We start from the raw sequence: 8117 nt of genomic DNA, 5'->3' as shown, positions 1-8117 counted from the left end.
GGTTCTCACTGATGCATGGCCAGGCCAAAAAACATCCCATAGAAAGCAGTGCTAGGGGAAAAATCTTTTTTATATTTGCTGCAGCTTTCTGAAGCTGTGCAGAGTCATGTCTGTGGCATCTTGGAGCACTAGAGAAAGTGCCAGAGTCTTGGACCAGGTAATGGGCATTCCTTTCTCTTTTTCAGTGTTGAATAATTCAATTCCCCAAGACAAATTCTCCCGAGGGCAGCTCTCTTCCCTTCCAGCCTCCCTGCAAAAGCAGCTGGGGGCTGCCTCTGTCCCTCAGCGGGACCCAAAGCCTCTCAGGGATCCCAGCCCCTCACTGGGCTGAGCCTTTGACATGCTCATGTTATTCATTACAAAACCTTTTCAGAGTCCTTGTCTTTGCTGCTCACAATCCGACAGCACTGCTCTGGCTCTAGGCCTTCACTCCTCCCAAACCTGAATTCTAACCCTAAAAATAACTGTAATCTGAGGATTATCCCACGACTGTGCCGGCAGCTGTTGGTTATGATATTGACTGTGGCATTTCCAGATATCTGGTGTTCAATTACCCGAAGGAATAACAAGCAGCACCAGCTTAATCTTGACGCCTAAGCAATTCTTGAAAGCAAAATGAACTTTCACCATTTTTGTCTGCAATGACACCAATGCCAAATCCAGAGGAGCAAATTAAATACCATTTTTAGAGTAGTAATTATAGGTATCAGAGCAAGGCCTGCAGACAGTTTCCTTTGGAAAATGGTGCAGTTGAATGGACAAATCTTTAAACTGAAGAACTAGTTCCTATTCTGGGGAATAGACTACAGTACTTTACTCAGCTGCCAGGAGATGGTCTCCTAGGTCAGGATGTATGGGTTTGCTTAAGAGTGGGAACCGGTAAATTGGAGCCACTGAAAGAGGTGAAACTTCAATTAGTGGTTTCCAGAATCCTAGGTGGTTTTTTCTCCAAGGCCATTCATTCTGGTGAGAGCTGCAGAAGAGAAGGACATACACATACATGACAAAGAGGCTTCAGTAAAAGCACAGTATCAATGAGTAAGCTGGAAGCTTAGAAAGCGAACATTTAACAGCTTTAAATGTTGGTGTCAGGATTTCATAATAGAACTCTGTAAGTTTATAAAAGTTAAAGAAACTCTGGACTCTCCAATTACACTTCTAGAGATTCCCCTCCCAGAACATAGAAGCAGTAGGTGATTTGAAGGAATGCATAGAGGGAATGGTTTTAGCACTGGCAGAATGATAGATTGTAGATGAATTTCCACCCTGAAAATGGCTGTAAAGCTGTTTAAATTCTCAAGAAATCCCAAGGTAAGAAAGGGAAAGAAAATACTGATTTGAACAAGTTACACTTAGAAAATGTATATCAGACTACAGTCAGGGGGTGAAACAAGTGCTGTGCAGCCTTTCTCTGCCATTGAAGATTTCCTTCTGTGGATGCTACAAAGCTGTGGCAGAACCTGGTCAATACAATGTCCAAAGTAGACTTATTTTTTTTTCACTTTTTTTTTCTGGCTATCTTCTGCCCTCTAGCAGCAGTACAAAGGAACCACATACTGTTTTTCACTTGTCCAATAGAAAAAACAGGACTTCGTCTCTTCTGAACTACACACCTTCCTGGCTCCCGTAACTCCAGAAATGGCTCCTACTTCCATTTCCCTAGGGTGATGGAAGAGAAAATGCAAGCTGGAATTGCCAACAGTGAGTGCTCCTGTTATCTCACTTCTCAGAAACTCAGAGGGACTTGCAGCATAACTGTAGCACAGAGTCTTCAGCGCTATCAAACTTTAATAACAAAACAAAACAACCCTGCGAGGCAAGAAAGGATCAAGACAAGATACTGCTATCCATGCTATGGAGCTCAGTATATATTCTTCCTATAACTATGTGGATGATTTATAACAAGAATTGCTGCCATTTCTGAGATGAGATTGGGTTTCTATGCCAGCTACTCAGTTGTTTCTACTCCATGCAAATACAGTCTTCTGTCAGACTCCTGAAAGAGTAACATAAATTAAAAAGCAGGAAATCAAATTTTCTTCCTGAATCCTATACAACCACAACTGCATAAAAAGGGGGTTAGCATTTCTGTATGTTTATATACATATATATATATATATCAGTTTAATAGGTACTTCCAGACTGGATCATCTGTAAATGTTAGTTTTAAATGCCAATTTAGCAAGCTAAATTATAAGTAATCTCCCTCTCTATGCATGATGAACACCCGCTGTTCTGTTCAGACAGTTTGAAAGTGGGAAGAGAAACCCTTTCTCTGCCAACCTCACTCATTTTGAGAATTTATCTTTCATGTTGTGCGGGCCTGTAGATCTGAAGGAGAACTCTGGCTCTAGTAATGATGCTGAATAAGACTGTCATCCAGTATTTCAGATCCAGTTTTAGAAACTAAGCAGCTAATGCTAATTGGATTTGCTGCTAGCCCACTGGCACACTGGGTGCTTGTGACACTGGCCCATCTAATGAGCCCATGGCACTATGAAGTTCAAGAAATTACATGGAGCTTAAAGCTGGCAGCTGTCCTGTCTCCCCTTTCTATCTAGAGGTTGATTATTCCTCTCAGAAGGCACAAGACATGCAGTTTTCATTTGTTATACCTGAGACCTGGACCTCTAAGAGCGTAATCCTGCTCAGCAATATGCAGCCGATTGCTTTCTGCATGCAGTACATCTTCTAAGAGGTGCTTACGGATATTCCCTTTCCTTCTGTCTTTGAACAATGAGAAGAGCCAGCCTTCAAAACCTCAAACCAGCCTTTTATTCTCCTCTGGAGTTACATTTTGGAATAAGAAAAATTAGTGAAATCTCATTGAATGGAACAGATGACAACAGGATGTAAATTGGTCACGTCTTAACAGACATTAAGTCTCCCTGATTATATAAACAGATTGGTTATCTACTGATGCTTTTAATGGGGAATTTAAAAGACAAATTACTATTTGCGTTTGAGAAAACGCATTACAGACTTTTAAATACACCTTGATAATGGCATTCTGATTTTGATGTAATTTGTTACCCTGGATTGGAGAGATGACAGAAAAAATCCTTCAATAGGAATTTTGTGCCTACAGCCTTAATCCAGTTTGCAAATCCAATCAAACCTACTATGCCCACAGCACTTAAAATAATAGATGATAGTGAAGGGAAGTTTGAGGACAGGCCGTAGGTTGAAAATTATCCATTCAAACACTTCTGCAAGTTGACAGAAAACAGGACAGGTCTGCAAAGAATTTGTAAGCAGAACAATTCAGTAAAAAGTTCACCAGACAAGGTACTTGCAGTGAATCCTTTGGCTACAGTTATTTGCAAGGGATCCATTTAGATTCACCATGTAGGCTAAATTTCTCAGCCCTTCAGCCAGTTATCTCAGTCCTAAATCCCCCAGATGGCAGTCTGAACTCATCCTTAGAGATGCCAAATTTACTTTGCTGACATTCAGGTTTTTTGCTCATTAAGGATCATGATGAGCAGGCTTCCTTTCTTCTGTTTTTATATATCCCCTGATCCCAGTATTTCTCAAAGATCCATGACATCGAAGTCTCGCTGTAATGAATAAAGACATTGAAAAGATGAACTTCAAATAGAGGAAAGGAATATTTTTGCTTGTTTGACAGCATATTAACAAAGTTGTAATGATACAGCACCTACAGCTACGTCAGCTGCATTCTTGACAACACCAAGAGCAAAAGAGAGATCTGTAAGTTAATCACCACTCTAGAGAGCTCTAACTTATGTATGGAAAACACACATAGGTAATACTCTACTGATAAAAGCAATTATTATTTTTTAAATATAGTTCAGAGATATGAATAATGTAGTAAACCTTATGGGTCTCCATTGGTGACTAAGCCTATGAGCTTTAACCATCTTGTTTTAAAGGGGCGTAGATAAGACTCAGAGTCATATCTGCAGGTTGTCTGAAGATATGTTTGTGAACTAAGATATTGTAACACCTATTACTGACTTTTAAGAGCAGGGATATAAGGAACAAATGATGCACTGATGACCTCTGCAAGTAAAGCTGCATTGCTGAAAAGTAATTGCCTTCCTTCTGTCTGCTTTTGTTTTAAGTATTCTGAACACCAGAAAATATATTAAGCCTGTTCAGAATCACTCACAGGGTTCATTCCAACAGTCTTTGGCCTGTCAGTTTACTAGGTTGAATACTCAGTACTTGTATTCTCATTCATATTGGGCTGTCACAACTAGAACAAAAATAAGTGGGGTACGCACATGCTCCATGACTGGGGAGTATTACTGGTAGAATCACAGTCATAGCAGAGATGTTTCTTCTGTTTGTCAATATTTGTATGCTCTTTTTCTCGGACTCTTCTAGCCCGTGAGACAATTTACTGACATATTCATGAACAGTGAACATAGATGGGGATAAATGTGCTTGCAGTGAATTAATAACAAAACATGAACATGCTCAGGGAAAGCTGTGTATTTTTCACTGGGCTCTTCAATCTCTAGATGAACGATGCAAGATATTGACCCTATTAGCTGATAGTTCTTTTCCATGCAACACTAAACTCTGGACTCTGAGATTGAGAAATTCAAGTATTACAAAAGGATAAAATCTGGCCATTCTTAGTACAGAATGTCCTTGTTGGAAGAAAATTCTTTACCATCTATGGTGAGTCTCCAGTCCCTGATGTGATACAAGCCATAGAGGCTCAAGGAGGCAGCAGAGATAACAGTTCCCCAGGAGAACAGAGACTGAACTTTTTTATTCCCTTAGTCCCTCAGTTTTCTTCCAATGTCTCCTATTACAGGTGGCTGTGAGCCCAGTTTAGCAGGAGCCAGTGAGAGGGTGAGATGAAAAGTTCTGTGGCATCGCTTTTTTCCTTGTTTTTGTTTCCCCCCCCCCTTCATTCCTGCTTCTCTTCAGCTGAATCTTGTCTTCATCAGAACTAATTTAGTTAATTCCCTGTTCTGAAATTAGCCAGTCATGGCTGGAGAACAGTCACGTAGCAACATCTACCCTTTGCAGGCAGAGACGACAGACAGGCAGGGATGGCAGCCTAGGAAAGGTGAGGAACATAAGGAGCAAAGCAGATTGCCACCCCACAGGGCTTTGCAGCTGTGCATCACACTGCTACAAACTGGCAGATGTATCAGAAAGGCAGGGTTTGCTTTCATCTCTACAACTGGCTTTTGGAATAAAACATACCATTTCAGCGCAGGACATGTCCTTATCTCAGGACTGCTTTCATAAAATACAAAGGAAATTGTGGGATGAGAACTTCAGGGCTTTTCACCACCTCCTTGTGGGTAGTTTTGTGTGGGAATGTACTTTGGCTCTCTGTGGAAATGTTTAAACCACATCTTTATGCAAAAAAAAAAATCAAGAAACACAAAAGTTAAGAGTCAACATGGGCAGCAACCATCACAGTCAATGATGCCAGAAGATCCACATGATCTTAGAAATCCCGTTACTTCAAATGAAAAATCTGAAATATATATTCAAAATTCAGATTGGTCTACGATTGTTTTATCTTTTTAACAGAAGGTCAGGATGGCTGTATGGGAAATTGGTAATCACAGTCTGAACCTCTGATTAATCAGCTGAGGCAAGTGTTGGGTCAGCTGTGAGAGCACAGGTGAGAGTAATTCAGCTGTGCTCCTGGAAGGGGTGGAGCTTGACTCCATCTCCTCTAGACCTCATTTAAGGACTGACCACCACTAAGGCAGCATCTCTTGGAGATTGTTCCCTAGTGGAGATTGCCTCAGTGGTTCCCTGCAGACCGAAGGCTTCCATTGGGTGAGTTTTTCTTGTAAACAGCCTTTTGGGTATTTTCAATTACCATCTTTTCATTATTTGTCACCATACAATGGCAAATGTGTTTCTCCATAAAGATTTGTGAATAAAATCTCTAGTACAGTCAGAAGCACAATTGTCTCTGTGGCTTCTACACAACCCTAAATTGTAAAGGATGAATTTGGGGCAGGAGACAAACAGGATTTTATTAAGTCTTGCAGGCTCTTGTAGAGAAATCTCAGCTGGAGATTACAGTGTCCTGCCTATGTATGCAGAGTAGAAGACTTAACCAAGCCCAGAACAGCTGACAAGACATGCTGCCCAGCCCTCTCATCTTTCCCCCTCTCCTGCTTGTGCTGTGAGTCAGAACATCTGGTCTGGTGACTTAAATGGAAGTCACTGCTTTGGTATGTTGTTTTCCTTTCACAAACGCAGGCCTCGATTGCACTGTACTGTATGCAAGAAATTGAACTTATAGGAAGAGAGAAATATCAGCAGCATATGTAGCACTACTCCAAGGCATCTTTCTATCACCTGCTAGTCAAAAGCAGCATTTAATAAATTCAGTACTCTTCCTGTGACAGCACTATCAAAGCTTCATGCTCTTAGCTCTGTCCCAGCTCTGCCTCGAGGGGGCTCTGAACAGAGAACTCAGGGCCCAATTGACTGAACAGACAGAAAGGCCAAGTACAGACATCCCAAGTCAGACCGTTTTTTGATGCAGAACATTATCTGGGCTGTATTTTTAGATGTCATATATCAAATAGACACCTAAATTTATGCAAAGATTTAATCATGCAATTAGATGCTCGGGGTGACAATGTACAAGTTATATGAAGCTTTGAGAACTGCAGGTGTTTGGAGGATGCAGGAGAGGCACCATTAGGTACATAAGGATGCACTCAGCTTTGATTAAGCAGCAGGGAAAGATCTGGCACAAGCATAAATGTTTGACTGTCCACGTTCTCTTTGTTTTCCCTGCATTTTATTGAATGCTGATTAATTCTTGCTCCCTCTCCATGAGAGCTAACTGTGGTACTGGAAGCCTTATATGCATGTACTTGAGAAGGTATCGTGTATCAAATTGACATGACAATACACATGCATCTATTAAATAAATTGTCGGTTTCAATTTCACCTATTATCAAAAACCAAATTCAAGACTGTTCATATGATAATATAATCACATTTATTTATGCTAACCAGCCTGATTGAATGACAAGTGGAGATCATCACAGATGATGAAGAAAGCAGAGTTTTACTCACAGCACCCCATGGATCTCTGGACTGACACTAAGAAATCACTTAATCTTTCATTACCTTCAATTCCCCATGTGAAAAAAAAAACAAAACTGGTAGTCCTAACTGTGCCTTTTTTTTGTTGTAAAATGCATTAATGTATCCAAATGACAGGAAATATATTATTGCTACTGGAAATGGATTGATAATTTTGGATGCTGATTGAGCATTTATCTGAATGGCTATTCACTTGACATTACTAATGACCTTGCATATGTTACACCTCAAATATCATTGAATGTCCTTTCCCCGTTGACCTGAGATGTTTAATTAGTGTTTTCAAAGTCATTAGCCATTCCTCTGTCCCCGTTGCTTTCAACCTTTCCCACACTGTGACCTTATTTGCCAAGAGCTCCTTTCCTATTGGCACACAGCATGTAATTTTATGCCTGCTCTGGAGAAAAGCAGGATTCAGACATTGTCTTTAATAGGCAACAAGATTATCCAGCTGCTTGAATTCAAGTCTAACCTGCACATTCCCTGAGGAGCCACCAATTTTAACCATAGAATCAAGACCTGCATGCTGCTGCTAAGGGAAAAAACAGTTATTAGGGGCTGATTGATTACTGCAACATAATAAAACTGAAGACACCAGAACTTGCCAGGACAAGTTAAGTAGGGTTAAGTTAAGCACCTCAAACTTCCTATACTTTATACTTTCACAAGGGCTTGTCTACTTGCACCAGCGCTTCTGCTCCTGTCTATCTGACTGATAAAGCAGGTACTGCTTAGAAATAAACGCCAAGGGCGGCTGATGAGGGGCAGCTTCTCACTGGTGTGGATAAAGACACCATGGGGTCCCATTTTCCTTCTCCTTACCCTACAGGAACACCGCAGAGAGGCTGTGGGGCAGCTGTCAGAGCTGCACTCATGTCACGTAATCACCCTCATCGCTGCTGCTACGAGGATTGCCTCGGTATCCAGAGATGGAACAGAAAGCGGTGGGCGTCACATCCAACCAAGAGCCATGGTGTAAGAGTTCATGATGTGAGATCGACTCAGCGATTCAACGGGTTTGTGGAGGGGGGGAAGGGGTTGCT

At 41.1% G+C, this 8117-nt stretch overlaps 1 long non-coding RNA gene across 1 annotated transcript; it reads right to left on the bottom strand.

Annotated features, from left to right (window-relative positions):
• Positions 1-2905: 2905 nt before the first annotated feature.
• Positions 2906-8117, bottom strand: LOC146761307 (uncharacterized). The gene is made up of 2 exons (XR_014943854.1): positions 7897-8117; positions 2906-3560 (listed from the first exon to the last, which is right to left on the bottom strand). It is a non-coding gene; the product is annotated as an uncharacterized LOC146761307 (long non-coding RNA).

Source organism: Coturnix japonica, chromosome 3, assembly GCF_054131305.1.
Source record: "Coturnix japonica strain WE chromosome 3, WE-NBRP24, whole genome shotgun sequence".
In the NCBI taxonomy this organism is placed as follows: Eukaryota; Metazoa; Chordata; class Aves; order Galliformes; family Phasianidae; genus Coturnix; species Coturnix japonica.
Note: the sequence above shows the minus strand (reverse complement) of the source record. Positions and strands in the feature narration are given on the sequence as shown.